Raw genomic sequence first — 23,639 nt, 5'->3', positions numbered from 1 at the left:
CCATGAAAAAGAATGCATTTGAATCAGTTCTAATAAGATGGATGAAACTGGAACCTATTATACAGAGTGAAGTAAGCCAGAAAGAAAAACACCAATACGGTATACTAACACATATATATGGCATTTAGAAAGATGGTAACAATAACCCTGTATACAAGACAGCAAAAGAGACACTGATGTATAGATCAGTCTTATGGACTCTGTGGGAGAGGGAGAGGGTGGGGAGATTTGGGAGAATAGCAGTGAGACATGTATAATATCATGTATGAAACGAGTCGCCAGTCCAGGTTCAATGCACGATACTGGATGCTGGGGCTGGTGCACTGGGATGACCCAGAGGGAGGGTATGGGGAGGGAGGAGGGAGGAGGGTTCAGGATGGGGAACAGAGGTATACATGTGGCGGATTCATTTCGATATTTGGCAAAACTAATACAATATTACAAAGTTTAAAAATAAAATTAAATTAAAAAAAATTTTTTTAAAAAGTGGGCCAAAGAACTAAAGAGACATTTCTCCAAAGAAGACATACAGATGGATAACAAACACATGAAAAGATGCTCAACATCACTCATTATCAGAGAAATGCAAATCAAAACCACAATCAGGTACCATTTCACACCAGTCAGAATGGCTGCTATCCAAAAGTCTACAAGCAACAATTGCTGGAGAGGGTGTGCAGAAAAGGGAACCCTTTTACACTGTTTGTGGGAATGCAAACTAGTACAGCCACTATGGAGAATAGTGTGGAGATTCCTTTAACAATTGGAAATAGAACTGCCATATGACCCAGAAATCCCATTGCTGGGCATACACACTGAGGAAACCAGAATCGAAAGAGACATGTGTACCCCAATGTTCATCTCAGCACTGTTTATAATAGCCAGGACATGGAAGCAACCTAGATGTCCATCAGCACAGGAATGGATAAGAAACTTGTGGTACATATACACAATGGAATATTACTTAGCCATTAAAAAGAATACATTTGAATCAGTTCTAATGAGGTGGATGAAACTGGAGCCTATTATACAGGGCCAGAAAGAAAAACACCAATGCAGTATACTAATGCATATATATGGAATTTAGAAAGAAGGTAATGATAACCCTGTATGTGAGACAGCAAAAGAGACACAAATGTATTGAACAGTCTTTTGGACTCTGCGGGAGAGGGCGAAGGTGGGATGATTTGGGGGAATGGCATTGAAACATGTAAAATATCATGTGTGAAACGAATCACCAGTCCTGGTTTATTGCATGATACAGGGTGCTCGGGGCTGGTGCACTGGGATGACCCAGAGGGATGGGATGGGGATGGAGGTGGGAGGGGTGTTCAGGATGGGGAGCACATGTACACTCATGGCAGATTCAAGTCAATGTATGGCAAAGCCAATACAATATTGTAAAGTCAAATAAATAAATTAATTAATTTAAGAAAAGAAAGTAAGGGGGGAAAAAAGACTCTGGATAAACGTAGTAAACCTGAGAAAGAAAAAAGGAAACTGAAGGAATCATAGTATCAGTCTTCAGAACATACTACAAAAACTACAGTAATAAAACAGTATGGTACAGACACAAAAGCAGAAATATAGATCAAAGGAAAAGGATAGAAAATACAGAAGTAAACCTACATAGAATAGGGAGAAAACAGTTTCTTCATTAAATGCTGCTGTGAAAATTCGACAGGTGCATGTAAAAAAATTAAAATAAAATTAGAGCATTCTTTAACACAATACACAAAATAAACTCAAATAGTCTTAAACACCTAAATGTAAGGCTGGATACTATACAACCATTAATGGAAAACATAGGCAGAACACTCATTGGCAAATAAGTACAGCGATATCTTTTTGGATTCATCTAGATAACAGAAATAAAAATAATGAAAATAAAATGAACATTAACAAATGGGACCTAAAACTTTCAAAAACTTTTGCCCAAAAAATGAAACGAAAGCCAAACAGAAAGACAACATACAGAATGTGGAGAAAATATTTGCAAACAACACAACCAACAAAGGATTAATCTCCAAACCACACAAACAGCTTATAAGTTGTGTGTGTGTGTGTGTGTGTGAAGTTGCTTTAGCTGGGTCCAACTCTCTGCAACTCTATGGACTATAGTCCACCAGGTTCCTCTGTCCATAAGATCTCCAGGTAAGAATCCTGGAGTAGTTCATTCACTCAGTCATGTCCGACTGTTTGTGACCCATGGACTACAGCATGCCAGGCTTCCCTGTCCATCACCAACTCCCAGAGCTTGCTCAAACTCATGTTCATTGAGTAGGTGATGCCATCCAACCATCTCATCCTCTGTCATCCCCTTCTCCTCCCACGTTCAATCTTTCCCAGCATCAGGGTCTTTTCCAAAGAGTCAATTCTTTGCATCAGATGGCCAAAGTATTGGAGCTTCAGTTTCAGCATCAGTCCTTCCAATGAATATTCAGGACTGATTTTCTAGGGCTTCCCAAGGAAACCAGCTTGGGCTTCCCTGTGGCTCACCTGATAAAGAATCTGCCTGCATTTCAAGAGACCTATGCTTGATCCCTGTGTTGGGAAGTCCAGTATTCTGCCCTAGAGAATTCCATGGACTCTCTCTGTATATATATACCAATATAAATGGGAAGAAGATCTAAATAGACATTTCTCAAAAAAGATATACACATGGCCAGTGGGCACATAAAATCATGCTCAACTTTGCTAATTATTAGAAAAAAGCAAATCAAAACTAGAATGAGATACCATCTCACACACAGTCATCATTAAAATACCTACAAACAATAAATGCTGAAGAGGGTGTGGAGAAAAGAGAACCCTTCCACATTGTTGATAGAAATGAAATTGGTATGGTCAATACAAATAACAGTATGGTGGTTCCTCAAAAAACTGAAAATAGAGCTATTATATGCTGCTGCAGAAAAAAAAATGAATCTTAAATGTATTTAAAATATTTATACCATTTTATTTTCTACTAACAATATATAAGTTTAGGTTCCTCCAAATACTCACAAACTACTAGATATTCTAGCTGATATATAGTGTTATCTACTTAAAATCTAAATTGAAAGTATTCAATATGTAATGACACTGAGCTACTTTTTATGGTATGTAGCATTTCCGGATTTTTACATTTTTATGTTCTATGGAAAATAGAATATTTTCTGATACATTATGTATCAACTTAATAATGTGATTAAGTTTTAAATGAATGTAAAATATCCAAATCTGTAACTCAGTATTTTTGTTTTGTTTTGTTTTATAATATGAGGGATAATCAAATGTATTCTAACATGTATTCTAGGAGTGGGATATTAGGTTATGTTTATTCAGTTTACCTTCTCAAATCCATGTGCTGTTAGCATTCCTGTGTATTTCTGCTCATTATACATAATCTCAGATGCACACATTTTTGTGTTTATATATGAGTAGATGAGACATATAAATACACATTTATTAATAATTTAAAATGACATATGAAGTATAAGTAATAATTATCCTCACTTGACTATTCTTATAAATTATTTTTATGCAAATTAGATTTGTTCATTGATTATTTTATTTCCTGATGATGTACATAGAAGACAATCCAGTATCTCTATGATGCAAATAAATCTATTGAATGTTAAAAAGTAACTGAAGCAAGCAAAAAAGAAATTAGGAAAGTTAAAGAGAGTTATGTAAGAACTATATTCAAAGGACATGACAGACTTATAGATTACAGAATATTGCACTACACTTTCACCATTCAAATCATAGAATCATCTCATGCTGCTTTTTCAAAGTAAGATCATCAAATGCATATAGTCATACAATGTCTCTTAATCAAAACATGATACACATTTTAACCAATTTGTGGAAAGTGAGCCAAATGAAAGAGAGGCAAGACCCTTATTTGTCATAGAGTAGACTTCATATGTAAGGAGACAAAAACAACTAGAATATGTTTATTTATTAATGTGTTCAGAGCACTCAGTTTAACTGGTGCCCAGAAGTCAATCTCTAAATATATGATGAAATCATTTATCCTTGCATTTCCCTCTGAGAAAACTCATAACAAATTTCAATGTTCATAGCCTCATTCAAGGAACCACATAGCAAAATGAACTTAAGATATTATATAGTTTTTTCCATAGTCTATGAGCAGCATATTTTACATCTTTTTTCCTCAAGCTGTAGATCAAGGGATTTAACATGGGGGTAATTAGCATGTAAAATATAGATGCCACTTTATCAGCATCAAAGGAATGGCTGGACTCTGGTTGAACATACATAAATATCATAGTCCCATAGAACACTGTAGCCATGGTCAAGTGGGATCCACATGTAGAGAAAGCCCTGTGCTTTCCTTCATCAGAGTTCATCCTGAGAATAGCTGTAAGAATAAGCAGGTAAGACACAAGAACTATTAGCAGAGATGAAATTAAATTAAAAACTGTAAAGATCAGAATAATCAGTTCAATTTCATGTGTATTTGAACAAACCAAAGATATCAAAGGGAGACAGTCACAGTAGAAATGTCTGATGACATTGTAGCCACAGAAGGATAAATTAAACATTTTTATAGTGATTAGAAGAGACACAAATGTGCTATAGACATAGGAGATTGCCACCAGCATCCAGCACGCCCTTTTTGACGTGATGACTGTGTAGAAAAGATGGTTACAGATGGCCACACAGCAGTCATAGGACATTGCTGCCAGAATAAAAAGCTCACTAATAATGAACATAATGTAGAAAGCTCCCTGAATGGCATAAAAATTGTAGAAGATTTTATTTTGATTCACAAGAAAATTTACCAACATTTTTGGTCCCACAGTTGTTGAATAACCAAGATCAGTAAAAGCCAGGTGCCTGAGAAAGAAGTACATAGATGTCTGTAGCTTGGAGTCCACCTTAGTAAGGATGACCATGCCCAAGTTGTCCACTACTTAGGTCACGTAGATGATGAGGAAGAGTCCAAACAATGGAGCCTGCAGCTCAGGGCAGCCTGTGATTCCCATGAGGATGAATTCACTCAGCAATGTTCAACTGAGCTTTTCCATCAAGGTTTCCATCAAGCTGGGGATACCAGGCCACTTGACCTGCCTTTTGAGAAATCTATATGCAGGTCAGGAAGCAACAGTTAGAATTGGACATGGAACAACAGACTGGTTCCAAATTGCAAAAGAAGTACGTCAAGGCTGTATATGGTCACCCTGATTATTTAACTTATATGCAGAGTACATCATGAGAAACGCTGGACTGGAAGAAACACAAGCTGGAATCAAGATTGCTGGGAGAAATATCAATAACCTCAGATATGCAGATGACACCACCCTTATGGCAGAAAGTGAAGAGGAACTCAAAAGCCTCTTGATGACAGGGAAAGTGGAGAGTGAAAAAGTTGGCTTAAACCTCAACATTCAGAAAACGAAGATCATGGCATCTGGTCCCACCACTTCATGGGAAATAGAGGCGGAAACAGTGGAAACGTGGCAGACTTTATTTTTCTGGGCTCCAAAGTCATTGCAGATGGTGACTGCAGCCATGAAATTAAAAGATGCTTACTCCTTGGAAGGAGTGTTATGACCAACCTAGGTAGCATATTCAAAAGCAGAGACATTAATTTGCCAACAAAGTTTCGTCTAGTCAAGGCTATGGTTTTCCCTGTGGTAACATATGGGTATAAGAGTTGGACTGTGAAAAAGGATGATCAGATCAGATCAGTCGCTCAGTTGTGTCCGACTCTTTGCGATCCCATGAAACGCAGCACACCAGGTCTCCCTGTCAAACACCAACTCCCGGAGTTCACTCAGACTCACGTCCATCGAGTCAGTAATGCCATCCAGCCATGTGATCCTTAGTCGTCCCCTTCTACTCTTGCCTCTAATCCCTCCCAGCATCAGAGTATTTTCCAATGAGTCAACTCTTTGCATGAGGTGGCCAAAGTACTGGAGTTTCAGCTTTAGCATCATTACTTTCAAAGAAATCCCAGGGCTCCTTCAGAATGGACTGGTTGGATTTCCTTGCAGTCCAAGGGACTCTCAAGAGTCTTCTCCAACACCACAGTTCAAAAGCATCAATTCTTTGGCGCACAGCCTTTTTCACAGTCCAACTCTCACATCCATACATGACCACAGGATAAACCATACCCTTGACTAGACGGACCTTTGTTGGCAAAATAATGTCTCTGCTTTTCAATATGCTATCTAGGTTGATCATAACTTTTGTTCCAAGGAGTAAGCGTCTTTTAATTTCATGGCTGCAGTCACCATCTGCAGTGATTTTTGGAGCCCAGAAAAATAAAGTCTGACACTGTTTCCACTGTTTCCGCCTCTATTTCCCATGAAGTGATGGAACCAGATGCCATGATCTTCGTTTTCTGAATGTTGAGCTTTAAGCCAACTTTTTCACTCTCCGCTTTCACTTTCATCAAGAGGCATTTGAGTTCCTCTTCACTTTCTGCCATAAGGGTGGTGTCATCTGCATATCTGAGGTTATTGATATTTCTCCCGGCAATCTTGATTCCAGCTTGTGTTTCTTCCAGTCCAGTGTTTCTCATGATGTACTCTGCATATAAGTTAAATAAACAGGGTGACAATATACAGCCTTGACCTACTCCTTTTCCTATTTGGAACCAGTCTGTTGTTCCATGTCCAGTTCTAACTGTTGCATCCTGACCTGCATACAAATTTCTCAAGAGGCAGATCAGGTGGTCTGGTATTGCAATCTCTTTCAGAATTTTCCACAGTTTATTGTGATGCACACACTCAAAGGCTTTGGCATCGTCAATAAAGCAGAAATAGATGTTTTTCTGGAACTCTTAATTTTTTGACCATCCAACGGATGTTGGCAATTTGATCTCTGCTTCCTCTGCCTTTTCTAAAACCAGCTTGAACATCAGGAAGTTCATGGTTCACATATTGCTGAAGCCTGGCTCGGAGAATTTTGAGCATTACTTTACTAGCGTGTGAGATGAGTGCAATTGTGCGGTAGTTTGAGCATTCTTTGGCATTGCCTTTCTTTGGGATTGGAATGAAAACGGATATTTTCCAGTCCTGTGGCCACTGCTGAGTTTTCCAAATTTGCTGGCATATTGACTGCAGCACTTTCACAGCATCATCTTTCAGGATTTGAAAGCGCTCAACTGGAATTCCATCACCTCCACTAGCTTTGTTCATAGTGATGCTTTCTAAGGCCCACTTGACTTCACATTCCAGGATGTCTGGCTCTAGGTCAGTGATCACACCATCGTGATTATCTGGGTCATGAAAATCTTTTTTGTACAGTTTTTCTGTGTATTCTTGCCATCTCTTCTTAGTATCTTCTGCTTCTGTTAGGTTCATATTATTTCTGTCCTTTATCGAGCTCATCTTTGCATGAAATGTTCCTTTGGTATCTCTGATTTTCTTGAAGAGATCTCTAGTCTTTCCCATTCTGTTGTTTTCCTCTATTTCTTTGCATTGATCGCTGAAGAAGACTTTCTTATCTCTTCTTGCTATTCTTTGGAACTCTGCATTCAGATGTTTATATCTTTCTTTTTCTTGTTTGCTTTTTGCTTCTCTTCTTTTCACAGCTATTTGTAAGGTCTCCTCAGACAGCCATTTTGCTTTTTTGCATTTATTTTCCGTGGGGATGGTCTTGATCCCTGTCTCCTGTATAATGTCACGAATCTTATTCCATAGTTCATCAGGCATTCTATCTATCAGATCTAAGCCCTTAAATCTATTTCTCACTTCCACTGTATAATCATAATGGATTTGATTTAGGTCATACCTGAATGGTCTAGTGGTTTTCCCTACTGTCTTCAATTTAAATCTGAATTTGGCAATAAGGAGTTCATGGTCTGAGCCACAGTCAGCTCCCGGTCTTGTTTTTGCTGACTGTATAGAGCTTCTCCATCTTTGGCTACAAAGAATATAATCAATCTGATTTCGGTGTTGACCATCTAGTGATGTCCATGTATAGAGTCTTCTCTTGTGTTGTTGGAAGAGGGTGTTTGTTATGACCAGTGCATTTTCTTGGCAAAACTCTATTAGTCTTTGCCCTGCTTCATTCCGTATTCCAAGGCCAAATTTGCCTGTTAGTCCAGGTGTTTCTTGACTTCCTACTTTTGCATTCCAGTCCCCTATAATGAAAAGGACATCTTTTTTGGGTGTTAGTTCTAAAAGGTCTTGTACATCTTCATAGAACTGTTTAACTTCAGCTTCTTCAGCATTACTGGTTGGGGCATAGACTTGGATTACTCTGATATTGAATAGTTTGCGTTGGAAACAAACAGAGATCAATCTGTCATTTTTGAGATTGCGTCCAATTACTGTATTTTGGACTCTTTTGTTGACCATGATGGCTACTCCATTTCTCCTGAGGGATTCCTGCCCGCAGTAGTAGATATAATGGTCATCTGAGTTAAATTCACCTATTCCAGTCCATTTCAGTTCACTGATTCCTAGAATGTTGACATTCACTCTTTGCATCTTTTGTTTGACCACTTCTAATTTGCCTTGATTCATGGACCTGACATTCCAGGTTCCTATTCAATATTGCTGTTTACAGCATCAAACCTTGCTTCTATCTCCAGTCACATCCACAGCTGGGTATTCTTTTTGCTTTGGCTCCATCCCTTCATTCTTTCTGGAGTTATTTCTCCACTGATCTCCAGTAGCATATTGGGCACCTACTGATCTGGGGAGTTCCTCTTTCAGTATCCTATCATTTTGCCTTTTCATACTGTTCATGGGGTTCTCAAGGCAAGAATACTGAAGAAGGCTGAGTGCCGAAGAATTGATGCTTTTGACTTGTGGTGTTGGAGAAGACTCTTCTGTGTCCCTTGGACTGCAAGGAGATCCAACCAGTCCATTCTGAAGAAGATCAGCCCTGGGATTTCTTTGGAAGGAATGATGCTAAAGCTGAAACTCCAGTACTTTGGCCCCCTCATGCGAAGAGTTGACTCATTGGAAAAGACTCTGATGCTGGCAGGGATTTGGGACAGGAGGAGAAGGGGATGACAGAGGATGACATGGCTGGATGGCATCACTACTCATTGGATGTGAGTCTGAATGAACTCTGGGAGTTGGTGATGGACAGGGAGGCCTGGCCTGCTGCGATTCATGGGATCGCAAAGAGTCAGACATGACTGAGCAACTGAACTGAACTGAACTGAGAGTTCATATGTAAATAGAAAAAAACAACTAGAATATGTTCATTTATTAATGTGTTCAGAGCACTCAGTTTAACTGGTGCACAGAAGTCAATCTCTAAATATATGTTGAAATCATTTATCCTTGCATTTCCCTCTGAGAAAACTCATAACAAATTTCAGTGTTCATAGCCTCATTCAAGGAACCACATAGCAAAATGAACTTAAGGGAAGATATTATATAGTTTTTTCCATAGTCTATTACCAGCATATTTTACATCTATTTTCCTCAAGCTGTAGATCAAGGGATTTAACATGGGGGTAATTAGTGTATAAAATATAGATGTCACTTTATTAGCATCAAAGCAATGGCTGGACTCTGGTTGAACATACATAAATATCAAAGTCCCATAGAACACTGTAACCATGGTCAAGTGGGATCCACATGTAGAGAAAGCCCTGTGCCTTCCTTCATCAGAGTTCATCCTGAGAATAGCTGTAAGAATAAGCAGGTAAGACACAAGAACTAGTAGCAGAGATGAAATTAAATTAAAACCTGCAAAGATCAGAATAATCAGTTCAATTTCATGTGTATTTGAACAAACCAAAGTTATCAAAGGGAGAAAGTCACAGTAGAAATGTCTGATGACGTTGTAGCCACAGAAGAATAAATTAAACATTTTTTATAGTGATTAGAAGAGACACAAATGTGCTATAGACATAGGAGATTGCCACCAACATCGAGTATGCCTTTTTGACATGATGACTGTGTAGAGAAGAGGGTTACAGATGGCCACATAGTGCTCATAGGACATTGCTGCCAGAATAAAAAGCTCACTAATAATGAATATAATGTAGAAAGCTCCCTGAATGGCACAAAAATTGTAGAAGATTTTATTTTGATCCACAAGAAAATTTACCAACATTTTGAGTCCCACAGTTATTGAATAACCGAGATCATAAGAGCCAGGTGCCTGAGAAAGAGGTACATAGATGTCTGTAGCCTGGAGTCCACCTTAGTGAGGATGACCATGCCCAAGTTGCCCACCACTGAGGTCACATAGATGATGAAGAAGAGCCCAAAAAGTGGAGCCTGCAGCTCAGGGTGGTCTGTGATTCCCATGAGGATGAATTCACTCAGTACTGTTCTATTGAGCTTTTCCATCAAGGTTTATCAGAAAACCTATTCCCTATAAAGATATCAGCATAGTCAGTGGTTATCATATAGTATCATCTGGTAGGGTTTAGTACCCAAAGCTAGTACAAATATGACAAATTTGAATTTCTAATTCATGGTATTTTAAAATAATCCTAACTGTCACACTAAATACACATAACAATGATTGATAGATTATAGATAATCAGTGATGATAGAGATAGGGATGGCAATCAGTGGTTTTTCAACTGGTAAAAAGCTGTCCTCCAAATAACCTTGATAATCTTTTGAGAGATTTGGATGCAGGAATTGCAGATATTGGAGGGAGGCTACCGCTGGCATGTAATGGTTAGAGTCTAGTGATGCTGCTGGAATGAACCACCCCCCAATCAGCATAAAAAACAAAAATTTACCAAACCCAAAATATCAATAAGGCCAAGATTCACAAAGACTTTTAAAGACAGATATAAATAGATACAAAGATATAGGAGGTAAAAATGAAAAAAAAAATAGTTGATACTTTATATATTAATTTTACAGATGATTATTAAATTTTTAGTATGTCATTTATATAATGATAACATAATTGGGGCATTCCAGGTGGCTCAGTTGTAAAGAATCTTTCTGCTAATGCAAGAGACATATTTCGATCTTTGGGTTTAGAAGAACCCCTGGAGAAGAAAATGGCAACCCCCTCTAGTATTTTTGCCTGGTAAATTCTGAGGACAGAGGAGCCTTGTTGGGCTACAGTCCATGGGATTACAAAAGATTCAGACATGACAGTGACTAAAAATCAATAATAACATAATTACATTATCACATAACAGTCCCTGATGGTGCAGATGGTAAAGAATCTGCCTGCAATGTGGAAGACCTGGGTTCAATCCCTGGGTCAGGAAGATTCCATGGAGAAGGGAATGGTTACTCACTCTAGTGTTCTTGCCTGGAGAATTCCATGGACAGACCCTACAGTCTATGTGGCCACAGAGTCAGACACAACTGAACGACTAACACTAACTAATATATGTTAGTTACATAATAAAAACTGAACCCAAATTTTAATACTCAATGGAAACATTAAATCAGTTTATAGTAAAAGTCATGTGAGACCCTTTGTGAATGCAGATGGTGCAGGATGAAGCAATTAACACTGTTGATACAGGACATAAGCTTTCAAAAGGAAACTCTAACAGATTGTAGTAGAAACTACTTGTATATATCCTGGGAAATACTCCAGGAAATAGACATGGGTAGATAGAGTCAGCTATACATACAACTGTGGTATATGTAAAGGAATACTTTGAAAAAAATGATATAACTAATCTTACTCTATTTTTCCATATTGGAAAAATCAACTCTTCCTTTTTTGCAGTTTCTGGGAAGACAGATGAGAATTAAATGTTTCAGTGTGTCAGTAGTATTTGGAAATATGCCTCAAATATCATGTATTTAATGTGTTCTTAGTGTGTTTGAGGGTTGATTATCTGATTATTATTTTTAAAACTATCCATTTTGAGAAAAATATATGTATTTGTTTCATATTCTCCTGGAAACTTAACATGTTATATATCATAATACCACCATAAACCTGATTACTTAAGAGATTCCTAACTACCAAAAATGTTTTTTCATGTCAATGTAAAGTAGAAATGCCCATCTTTGCTTATTAAAATACCAGAAAAAAATAAAATTTACAGATTTTTAAAAATTTGTATTAATTCCCTGGTAGCTCAGCTGGTAAATAATCTGCCTGCAATGTAGGCATCCCTGGTTTGAATCCTGGGTCAGGAAGATCTGCTGGAGAAGGAGTAGGCTACTCACTTCTGTATTCTTGGGCTTCCTTTGTGGCTCAGCTGGTAAAGAATCCACCTGCAATGCAGGAGACTTGGGTTCAATCCCTGGGTTGGGAAAATCCCCTGGAGAAGGGAAAGGCTACCCACTCCAGTACTCTGGTCTGGGAAATTTCATGGACTGTATAGTCCATGACGTCCCAAAGAGTCAGACATGACTGAGCGACTTTCACTATTAATATTTCTGAGAAGAAAATAAGAAGAGCACAGAGACAATGACTGAATAAAATCTAGCTAGAAACTAACCACTTGCAGCTTCATGATTCTGCCATGATTTTCATTTTTATTCTTAACCCTTTAGTTAGGCTTCTTGTGTTATACTTTTCCTTTCTTATTTGTATAATTAGGCATTTATAAAAATATAAATATTACATAACATGGCACTGATGTTTCAAAGATGCTCATTAGTGTTTGTGAAAATACTTGTATAATTAGTCTGAAGAAAAAGTACTGACGTCCTATTCTGCTTATATATTAACAATAGCAAAGTGTACACAGAATTAAAACAGAAATCCCCTTATTTTGCTGTGGTTTATCATAGAATAAAAATATTACCTTGTTAGTATCTTCAGAACTATCTGGATACTGATAAAATATGACACTACATGAGCTATACTGCTTACCTGTCATGAAACCTCTGTCTTGGCTTCCTCGTGTGCTTCATGACATGCATAGTAAGAACAACTTATGGATTCTTTTCCATCCTCTGGGACTCTCCCTGAGGAGATGACAAGCAATTTCTTGCTTGACCCTGAAGCATTTGAAAGCTTAACAGAAACAAGGGAGGGGGTATTTTTGTTAGTGGTCCAGGATTGTTTATACACACCAATGAGTTAGAATATTTACAGGTATTTTTGTGTGCCATTTCACCTTTTACTCTTGAATAATTTTCTTCTTCACATGACCCTAAAGTTTATTCTCTGTGTTTGTGTGACTAGACTATGCTACCCAGATGTTTAATAAAAAAACAGTCAAGGTGTCTCTGCAGAGATACTTTTTTAGATGTGATAAACTTTCAAAGCAGTAGATTTTGAGTACGGCATATTTCCCTCCAGAATATGGTGAGACTCTTTCAATTAAGAGTGAGAAACCCCAAAGAAAAAGGAATCATTTTTCCAGATTGCCACAAAAAAAGTCTGCCTTGGTTTCTTGCATTTGTGCTCAGCATCATTTAGTGCTGTCTGCCACCCTGGCCCACAGATTTCTGCCTTACCATCCCCCATTATAACATTGTACACTTTCTTAAATAAATCTATTTATCTATCTGTCTATCATATATCTATATTATATTCCCTGCAATACCCTAATACGACCATATAGGAATCTGGATTAATATATCTCATCTGTAAGACAAGCCTGTCAGTATTCCTTCAGCTCTCCAAAAGTCTCTCTAGTGGATTTCAAAATGCTGTGCTAAATTACTGTTCTATGGCATTATTTAAAATGTTTAAATGAAATACAAATAATAAATTTTGTGTGTATATATATATATATATGCAGAATTTTGTATATATATTCTTTGCTTTTTTTAACTCTATGGAGCAGTCATGTCTGACTCTTTGTGACCCTATGGACCTTAGCTAGCTCTCCTCTGTCCATGGGATTCTCCAGGCAAGGATACTGGAGTGGATTTACCTTTAACACATTTCAATATTTCTTGCTTTTCCATCATGTCCAAAATCCTCTCCAGTTCTGCTTGTCTACCTTGACATATGTTTTCATGTGTCTCATGTAATCCACATATTCTACAACAATATAACTTGTTGTTGAGCTGTAAATGTGCATTGTTGAATATAATTCAGTAGCTATTTGTGGTTTATCTATGCTGTAGCTTTTCACTATTCATTAAACTAAAAATTCATGGATTTTTTTCTTTATTGATTCTTTTTTATGGCCAATTAATCTACGACCAAGTAGAAAATAACACTGCAATGAAGAAAAGATGGTTTCTTCAACAAATGGTGGTGGGGAAAATGGACAACTATGTGTAAAAGAATGAAATTAAAACATTCTCTATCACTATACATAGTAGATTAAAGGTCAAAATGTAAGACCAGATACTATAAAACCTTTAGAAGAAAATATAGGCAGAGCACTCTTTGATATAAACCATCTCCCAGAGTTATGGAAATATAGACTACTCTTTCTTATCCCATATTGTTCCAAGCAGCCTTAAACTTGATTTAAAAAAAAAAAAATTATGTTGAAGTAATTATAGGATCACAAGAAGGTTTCAAAAAGAAAACATGGAGACTTCTGTCCATTTTCGTTCTCTTAGCGGTAACAACTTGCATAAAACACTACAATATCATAACCATGAAATTATCTTTGGTAAAATTGACTAAATTTGTTCAGACTTCACCAGACTTGCACGCACTGATTTGTGTATCTTCATTTATATAATCACATACCCTCCTCAATGTTATCATATGTGCACAGTTGTATAACCACACTATTGTCAGCACACAGACTTACTTCATCACCATGGATATCGCTCATGTCGTTCCTTCATCGTCACGCCCATTCTCTCCTCTAATTCTTATCTTTAACCTAAAGATAAAATAAAATACTTACCTTAAAATACTAAAATAAAAATTTTACCTTAAAATACTAAGCAGCTTTCATCACTATAATTTTAACAATTGAATATTTTATAAAGAAAATACCACGTGTAATCTTTCCCAATAGGTTGTGTTCATTCAGCATAATTTTCTTGAAGTGCATTTAGACTTTTTGTATATCAATGCCTGTTCTTTACCAGGGCTGAATATTATTACATGGTGATACACCTTATTCACTCATTGAAAGACGTGTGGATTGTTTTCAGTATTAAACTATGTGAAGTAAGTTTACCAACTCATTCAATTTGTCTTTGGTTTTGTTACTCAGCACTTTGTACTTTTCAGTATACTGATCTTGTTTATGTATTTATTTATTTGTTTGTTTCACCAAAACATTTCATTTTGCTCTGGTAATTTACATGCCTTCTTAGTTTCTACTCAATTATTTTATTATATTAATATTGGCGAGATTTAAATGGTATGTGTGTAAATTACTTTTAATGTGAAATATATTATTTTCTCATTATGCATTATTGTTTCCATATTTTGCTAATTCAATTTGATACAATTTTGTTTAGAATTTTTGAATATATATATTAAGACTGATACTGTTATTTTTTCCTTAAAATAACTTCTCTTGCACTTTTATAACAGGAAAGTTTTCCAAGTAGTGTTAGGAAATGTACCTTCTCTTTAGTTTTCTGAAGGAATTAGAAGTTATTTGTTTACCTCTTTAGCCCTAAACATTATGTAGAGTTTTGCAATCAAAGCACCTGAATCAGAATTTTGAGTGGAGTTATTTTAACACAAATTTATGCTTGAGATTATCTTAATTCTTAATTTTTTAATAGTGTGTCTTAGTGTCCAAACACATCAATATATATATATTTAAATTATATCCTTTCATATGGTTCTGGCCTTAAGCATAAATTGCTATTTCAAAGAAATATTGGGGTTGGTAAATTTTCCTTTCCATCTAATTTTATTTATTTAAAAAATATTATTATATTATGCATTAAATTATATTTACATCAAAAATGTCCATTCAAATTATTCATTTGTGTATAAACTGGTATTTTTCAATGTTTGCATTCTATGAAAAATTAGCCAACTTCCTTAAATAACAGATATATGGAATATTATATATACTTAGTCACAGTTAATTTTTAAAATTCAGATATTAGAGACTATATCTTTCCTCATTATGAAAGTTATAGTGTTAGTTGCTCAGTTCTGTCTGATTCTTTATGACCCCATGAACCAAACCCATCAGGCTCCTCTATCCATGGGATTCTCCAGGCAAGAATACTGGAGTGGATTGCCATTCCCTTCTCCAGAGGATATTCCTGACCCAGGGATTTAACCCAGGTCTCCTGTACTGCAGGCAGATTCTTTACCATCTGAGCTAGGGGACAGATCATGAGAGTTATAACCATTCATTTAAGATGTTTGGGGAAGAATATATAAAGAAAAATATAAAATTAAGCATTTTAATAATCTCAATAGCCACTACTATCTAATGTTATTTTACTGTATTTCTGTCAACATAATTTCCTAGAAACAAATGTTTTTATTTTACTTATATGTGTATTGTTCATACTTTTTTCCTAATTAAAAATCAACTGTAAAAACTTTTAGTAATATTTATTTTATATGTGTGTGTGTGTTAGTTGCTTAGTCATGTCCGACTCTTTGCAACCTCATAGACTATAGGCCACCAGACCCCTCCATCCATGGGATTCTCCAGGCAAGAACACTGAAGTGGGTTGCCATTTCCTTCTCCAAAAGGAACTATAGAAAGAAAGAAAGTGAAGTCACTCAGTCATGTCTGACTCTTTGTGACTCCATGAACTGTAGCCTACCAGGCTCCTCCATCTGTAAAATTTTCCAGGCGAGAGTACTGGAGCAGGTTGCCACTTCCTTCTCCATATTTTTATATGACATTATACATATCTGGTATCTGGTCCCATCACTTCATGGCAAATAGATGGGAAACAGTGGAAACAGTGTCAGACTTTTTTGGGGGAGGCTCCAAAATCACTGCAGATGGTGACTGCAGCCATGAAATTAAAAGACGCTTACTCCTTGGAAGGAAAGTTATGATCAACCTAGATAGCATATTCCAAAGCAGAGACATTACTTTTCCAACAAAGGTCCGTCTAGCCAAGGCTATGGTTTTTCCTGTGGTCATGTATGGATGTGAGATTTGGACTGTGAAGAAGTCTGAGTGCCAAAAAATTGATGCCTTTGAGCTGTGGTGTTGGAGAAGACTCTTGAGAGTCCCTTGGACTGCAAGGAGATCCAACCAGTCCATTCTGAAGGAGATCAGCCCTGGGATTTCCTTGGAAGGAATGATGCTAAAGCTGAAACTCCAGTACTTTGGCCACCTCATGTGAAGAGTTGACTCCTTGGAAGACTCTGATGCTAGGAGGGATTGGGGGCAGGAGGAGAAGGGGACGACAGAGGATGAGATGGCTGGATGGCATCACTGACTCGATGGACATGAGTCTGGGTGAACTCCAGGAGTTGGTGATGGACAGGGAGGCCTGGTGTGCTGCAATTCATGGGGTCGCAAAGAGTCGGGTACGACTGGGTGACTGAACTGAACTGATACATATTTCCTTGATGCTGGGTACGATTGAAGGAAAAAGGAAAAGAGGATGAAAAAGTAGTAGATGAGAGGATTAGGTAGCATCTCTGACTCAATGGACATGAATTCAAGCAAAATCTGGGAGATAGCAGAGGACATAGGAGCCTGGTATGCTGCAGTGCATGGGGTTGCAAAGAGTTGGACATGACTTAGCAACTGAACAGCAAAAACAACATACACATAATTATTTTATTTCAATGAATGTTATTCATTGAAATTTAATTGACTACATAGAAAATTCTACTTCTTTGTTGGCAGACAAAGAAGTGAGTCTAGTCCTTCAATGATGTAAAGAAAATGTCTTGAATGTTAAAAATACTAAAAGTAAGCAAAAAAATGGGGGACTTTAGTGAGGGTTTGGAGGAAGTTGGTCCAGATATCATATGATATATATCAATTGTTACATTTCACATTACACATTCGCTATAAATACAGCATAGACAAAATCATGAGACTGCCTCCTTTTTACTTCTTAAAAGAGAAATTGAGTTTGCTTTTAACACACCTTATGGAAGAACATGAAGACTAAAATGGAGTGAATGTGCTAACACAAAACACACACATGTACACAAACACAAATAGATACTTTAAAGTTTATTCCAAAGACTGACTGTCCTAAAAGTCATTTCATTCTCCTTCTGTACTTACTGTTTTTCATCATTCCTACATAGCTTACTCTCCTTGACTGCTCTTATGGTCTATTGTGTCCTAATTCATCCCACTGTACTCCAAAATTGATTTCATATTTTGCTTATATTTTGACTCTTGTCAAAGATGGCAAATATTTTCCTGTTTTTTCTTACACTAATAAATTTATATCACATAGAAGTGTGAATGGGATGTAGAAGTTATTCTCTAAATATCTAAACTGTTGTGTCCATTTTCCCCTCTGAAAACACAAAAAGTGAGATATGAAGTCCTTAACCTAATTTGTAGAAATCACATTGACACTGATCATTAGGAAAAGATACTACATAGTTTTCTCCACATCTTCTGTAGTGCATATTTTACATCTTTGTTTCTTAAGCTATAAATCAAAGGATTCAACATGGGAATAACAAGAGTGTAAAATATAGATGCCACTTTATCAGTGTCAAAGGAATGACTGGACTTGGGTTTCACATACATAAATGTCAAAGTGCCGTAGAACACTGTGACCACTGTCAGGTGGGATCCACAGGTAGAAAAAGCCTTCTGCCTACCTTCAGCAGATTTCATCCTGAGAATAGCTGCAAGGATGAGCAGGTAAGACACAAGAACTATCGCAAGGGTGAAAGTCAAATTAAAAGCTGAGAAAATCATTATCATAAGTTCAATTTCATGTGTGTTTGAGCAAAGCAAAGATAACAAAGGGAAATTGTCACAGTAGAAATGACTGATAACATTATAGCCACAGAAAAATGAATTAAAAAGCTTTATGGTGATCAACAGAGACACGAATGTGCTATAGACATAGGGGATTGCCACCAGCACTTTACACACCCTTTGTGACATGATGACTGTGTAGAGTAGAGGGTTACAAATGGCCACATAACGATCATAAGACATTGTCGCCAGAATAAAAAGTTCATTAATAATGAACATGATGAAAAAACCCATCTGTGTAGCACACAAATAATAAGAGATTTTATTCTGATCCACAACAAAATTTACCAACATTTTGGGGCCCACAGCTGTTGAATAACCCAGATCAGTAAGAGCCAGGTGCCTGAGAAAGAAGTACATGGGTGTCTGTAGCCTGGAGTCCACCTTAGTGAGGATGACCATGCCCAAGTTGCCCACCACTGAGATCACGTAGATGATGAGAAGAGCACAAACAGTGGAGCCTGCAGTTCAGGGCGGTCCGTGATTCCCATGAGGATGAATTGACTCAGCGCTGTTCTGTTGTGTTCTTCCATTTTATCAGAAAACATAGGCTGGATAGAGACCTCAGAGTAGTAAATAGTGTTATGATTTAAATCCTGGTGATTTTTTAGCATTCAAAGTTAATGTAAATATAATAAATTTAATTTTAAAGTTTAGATTCTATTAAAATGACTGCCTCCTGGAAGTAAAGCATACATTTAAAGACATAGAAACGGTTACAGAGATAGCAATACAGTTGGAGAGAGGGCTAGGTTTGTCATTTTCCAGCGAGAAAAATTAGTTCCCCAAAGAGCATTCAATAATATCTTGAGGCTGTTTGATTGTCACCAGTGGAGGAAGTGTGCTGCTGGCTCCAAATGGTTATAGCTCAGTGACACTTCTAAATATGATACTGTATTATGGTATCCCCCCAACCAGAAAGAATTATTATGCTTCCGTTGTGGCTCAGATGGTAAAGAATCTGCCAGCAATGCAGCAGACCTGGGTTAGATCCCTAGGTCAGGAAGATATCCTGGAGAAGGGAATGGCTACCCACTCCAATACTCTTGCCTGGAGAATTCCATAAATGGAGGTGCCTGGTGGTTAGAGTCCACTTTTACAGGCTTTCCTGGTAGCTCAGATGATAAACAATCTGCCTGCAATGCAGGAGACGCTTGTTCAATTCCTGGATGGGAAAGATCCCTGGAGAAGGTGTAGGTGAACCACTCCACTTTTCTTGGGCTTCCCTGGTGCCTCAAATGGTAAAGAATCTGCTTGCAATTCAGGAGACCTGGGTTTGATCCCTGGGTTGGGAAGATTCCTTGGAGAAGGGAACAGCCACCCATTCCAGTATTTTGGCCTAGAGAATTCCATGAACAGAGGAACCTGGCAAGGAACCTGCAACTCCATGGGGTTGCAAAGAGTTGGACACAACTTAGCAACTTTCCCTTTACTCAAATGCCAAATGGCTATTTTTGGCAAACACTGACACATGTGTAGATATATAGATTGACATAAAAATAGATAAAGGAAACAGGGAAAGTGTTGACATAACCTTTATTACTTGACAACTTTTTAGTTATATATTATATGCTATCAATTCTGTAACTACAAATCTTTAATTTGTAAGCTGTCTAACATGCAAGTGTGTTTTCATGTGTACAATTATGTAAGTTAGTTCAGGTGTCTGCCATACATTATAATGCACCTGTATCCATGTAGCTGTGATTTTTTGTACTTACTGTACAGTAGTTTGTACTGTAATATACCTTCTTTATTTCTAGCCCAGGATATCTGGAAGCAAGTGTACAAACAATGGTGATGGGTGCTATAAACCTATTAAAGTTCAATACTATATAGTCAATTGCATTAGTTGGGGACCTAGGGTAACTTTGCTGATGAAAAAAGAAAGTGTTAGCTCCTCAGTCTTGTCTCTCTGTGACCCCATGGACTGTGGCCCACAGTCTCCTCTGTTCATGGGATTCTCCAGGCAATAATACTGAAATGAATTGCCATTCCCTTCTCCAGGGGATCTTCCAGACCCAGGGATCGAACTGCCATCTCCTGAATTACTGGCAGGTTCTTTACCATCTGAGACTCAAGGAATCCTACAGACAAATCAAACTTGCAAACATGCTCTCGGAAGGAAACCCGTTATTATGTAGAGGACTTACTGTAATTATAATTTATAATTATACTTACATAATTACAATTATATAGTATAACATAGTCATGTTCTAATTGCATAAATTTTTTAAATCCTATTTGCAGTTGTGTGTAGACACATTTAGTAGTCCCTGTATTCAAATATATTTATGTGAAAGACCTTCTGTCTACTGATAGTAAAAGATGAACTAATTAATACTCTTGACTGATACTGGACAGAGGTGTAAAAGTAAGGAAATTCTATCAGAACATATTAGACATTTGTCTTCATACAAGGAAATTTTAAGAAATATACATAGGTTGATATAATCTGTTATTCCTATATTTTGGCATATACAAAGGAATAATTTGGCAAGTGTAAATTTTGTGAATATCTTTACATACATCGGCAAAATCAACTGTTTATTGCAGGGTTGCTGTGAAAATAATCAAAAATAAAATATTTCAAATTATTCATGGTACCTGAAACACCCTCAAAATCAATTACATAGGAATTTTTTGTTGTTTGTTTTCCACTTCTTAGTAGAGACAGCAGGTTACCTAAAATAGATTATGCTTACACAGGTACATATAAATTCATTTTTTGTGACTTAATTTTTTGTCAGGATTATCATGATGATTAATAGGTTGATACCTGTGTTCAGGTAACAGATCCCAATTTCGTGACTACAAGGGGACTGTCACTTCTTTTGAATAATTTATGGACTATCTTACCTCATATATGTAATGTATATTAACCTAAAATTTTGCACATTTCTTTCCCCAAGATTATTTTCAGTATAACTGACATATTCCGAGTTGTTGGTAATGTGTAATGTATATTTTGTCAAGGAGGAACCAAAGATATTGTAAGGAAACTGAGCAAATCGAGAGAAAGTGAAGTCACTGGAATTTGTTTTATATAATGAAATTTTATAAACATTACTTTTGGATAAAGACATTGTCCACCTTATATAAAAAATAAGTTTTAAATCACTATATTACACAATAGGATACTGGCAAAATAAAATATATGTATGTGTTAGTTGCTCAGCCATGTCTGACTCTGTGACCCCATGGACTGTAGCCCACCAGGCTCTTCTGTCCATGGGATTCTCAAGGCAAGAAGACTGGATTGGTTTACCATGCCCTTCTGCAGAGGATCTTCCAGACCCAGGGATCAAACCCAGGCCTCCCACATTGTTGGTAGATTCTTTACCATCTAAACAACCAGGGTCTACCCTTATATATATATATATATATATATATATACACATATATACTCTTTGCTGCCCCATGAACTGTAGCCCACCAGGTTCCTTTGTCATGTAATTTCCTAATTACAAACAAAATAATAGTGTCAGGAGCTTCTTAAGTTTAATAATTCAAAAAATATTTTATTAAAAAATAAAAATATTTTAAATGTTAATTATAAATATGTTTGTAGGAAATAAACACACCTCAAATAAATCTTGTGTACAAGGCTGTGAGCTTCTGATATCATGTCCTCACATACATTAATTTCTTATGTCAGAAATACTGAGCTACAATTAATTTTCTTAAATTAATGAAAGGAGGCATATAAGTCTTGTTTAGGTGCAATTTTTGAAAGGCTAAGAATAAATAATTACACTGGCAAAAGCTGATTTTCCTGTAAGATAATTAAGGACTGAAAAGATTATTTCTAACAACATCAGAATTGTATGGAAAGCATCAAATTACTTTTTCCTATTTGCTATCTGTGTTGATTATCTGATATTTCGTTTTAAAATCATAGTCTTTGAGAAAATTACATGTGTTTTCTGTCTGATTCCATTGGAAACATGCTGTACATTATATCATCACCATAACACTCAGCAAAGTCCCCTAGGCTCCAAAAATTACTTTTCACATCTCAATGCAAAGGGGAAATCCCCATTTTTCTCATCAAAAGATCAGGAAAAAAATTATGCATTAATTTAAATGTTCATTAAATATACAATTTTTGAGAGGAGACTAAGAAAAGCTCAGAATCAATAACTAAAGATTTGGAAAGACAATAACCTGGAAGTTGACTACTTGCCACTTCATAATTTTTCCATAAGTTATATATATAATTTCTTACTCTTTCAGTTCAGTCACTCAGTCATGTCCGACTCTTTGCAACCCCATGAACCGCAGCACACCAGGCCTCCCTGTCCATCACCAACACTCCCGGAGTTCACTCAAACCCATGTCCATTGAGTCAGTGATGGCATCCAGCCATCTCATCCTCTGTCATCCCCTTCTCCTCCTGTCCCCAATCCCTCCCAGCATCAGAGTCTTTTCCAGTAAGTCAACTCTTTGCATGAGGTGGCCAAAGTACTGGAGTTTCAGCTTTAGCATCATTCCTTCCAAAAAAACAAAAAACAAAAAACAAAACAACCCAGGGCTGATCTCCTTTAGAATGGACTGGTTGGATCTCCTTGCACAAGAGACTCTCAAGAGTCTTCTCCAACGCCACAGTTCAAAAGCATCAATTCTTTGGTGCTCAGCTTTCTTCACAGTCCAACTCTCACTTCCATACATGACCACTGGAAAAACCATAGCCTTGACTAGACGGACCTTTGTTGGCAAAGTAATGTCTCTGCTTTTGAATATGCTATCTAGGTTGGTCATAACTTTCCTTCCAAGGAGTAAGCATCTTTTAATTTCATGGCTGTAATCACCATCTGCAGTGATGATGCATCTTACTCTTTAGGCTGTCTTATCTCTCAGTTTTGTCCTTTCTTATATGAATTGTCATGCGGGAAAGACTCTTAAGAGTCCCTTGGACTGCATGGAAATCAAACTAATCAAT

General features: G+C 36.9%; 3 pseudogenes; all 3 read right to left on the bottom strand.

Moving 5' to 3' along the window:
* Positions 1 to 4,076: 4,076 nt before the first annotated feature.
* Positions 4,077 to 5,039, bottom strand: LOC113906032 (annotated as a pseudogene).
* Positions 5,040 to 9,339: 4,300 nt separating this feature from the next.
* LOC113904668 lies at positions 9,340 to 10,280 on the bottom strand (annotated as a pseudogene).
* An 8,009-nt stretch (positions 10,281 to 18,289) lies between these two features.
* LOC113904667 lies at positions 18,290 to 19,230 on the bottom strand (annotated as a pseudogene).
* Between the last annotated feature and the right edge of the window lie 4,409 nt (positions 19,231 to 23,639).

The sequence above is a fragment of the Bos indicus x Bos taurus genome, chromosome 15 (assembly GCF_003369695.1).
Source record: "Bos indicus x Bos taurus breed Angus x Brahman F1 hybrid chromosome 15, Bos_hybrid_MaternalHap_v2.0, whole genome shotgun sequence".
Taxonomy (NCBI): Eukaryota; Metazoa; Chordata; class Mammalia; order Artiodactyla; family Bovidae; genus Bos; species Bos indicus x Bos taurus.
Note: the sequence above shows the minus strand (reverse complement) of the source record. Positions and strands in the feature narration are given on the sequence as shown.